Consider the following 1,296-nt stretch of genomic DNA (forward strand, 5'->3'; position numbering starts at 1 on the left):
TGGCATCTAGCAGTGTAGCTGCAGATCGCAATCCACTCACTACAGCCTCCTCTCCCAAACGTGAAGGAGAAACTACAGAGGCTGCAATGCTCGTGGAGCCAGTGTTTTGGTTTGTCCGCTCTGGGCTACTATAGAAATAGGGCTGACTCCATGGAAGGCGACCTCCAGTATCTGTAGATATAAACAGGTCATTATAAGGTAACAAAAACCCAATGATTCTTATATTCAGGTGTTTATACACTAATGAAATCCTCCTAAAGGTTTAAGAAACTATCTAGATACAACTGAATCAAATTTTAAACAGACAGCCCATGGACCAGTAACCCGTCAATCAGGAACCATGTGGCATCCCTAAAATCAACTAAAATAAAATAGCTCATCTGACAGGCTTACCTCAAGACTATCAGCTACACACACACACACACACACACACACACACACTTACTCCAATTACCTCTCTAAATAGTTTCAACTCTGATGAGGTGTGGCAGGGTAGAACAATCTTGGTGTTTAACCTGCCACTAGGGGTTGGGTCAAGCATTTTCTGTGTATATGTGTGTGTACGTGTGTCAGTCTGTTGGACTCCTTCAGTCAACAATAGAGCCTAAGTGTTGGTGATGAGCCGGAGGGTCGAGGTCTTCCTGCAGAAGCGTTTTCCACTCAGCTTGTCTTCTCTGACTGAAGACAATCAGCTCACGCTGTGACTCTGCCACGGTGGGATAATTATACCTGCTCTCCCCAAGCCTTGCCCTTAAATAGCCCCTGTCTGTATCCTGCTGTATGCTTCTGGAAGGGACCGAGATGAGAATTGAGCTACCCAAGCTATAAGAAGACTTAAATAAAAAATTTACAGAATTTACTGGGGCTTCTTGAAAGGGAGCAGCTGTTTGAGTTCTCTTTAGCATCCTTATATTGGAGCAGTTGATATTTTCATTATCCAGCAAATAGAAAGCTGTCATCTATTTCTCCTTTTCAGCATGAATCATTCTTCTCTGAGAGTTTATGTTTAGCCGTCCAAGTTAACCTTGGAATGACTCGTTTTATGATGTTCAAAGGCTTCCAGACTATTTCACAGCGCCTTGTCTTTTGAACAATGTTGTGCATTGTGTATAAACTTAAACAGGGCTTGGCTTGAGGGAGGAGGGGGGAGGGGCAGGCTGGGCCGAGTCAACTACGTGGCCACAGGAACCAAATATTGCTTCATTTGTACATGTATGCAATCAAAGAAAACCAGGAATGGAAAAAAAATACTTCCCAAGAGGCTGTTTTGGGAGGAATTTACTGGAAATTGCAGAT

Source organism: Morone saxatilis, unplaced genomic scaffold, assembly GCF_004916995.1.
Source record: "Morone saxatilis isolate NCDOM2014 unplaced genomic scaffold, NCSU_SB_2.0 Contig5, whole genome shotgun sequence".
NCBI lineage: Eukaryota > Metazoa > Chordata > Actinopteri > Moronidae > Morone > Morone saxatilis.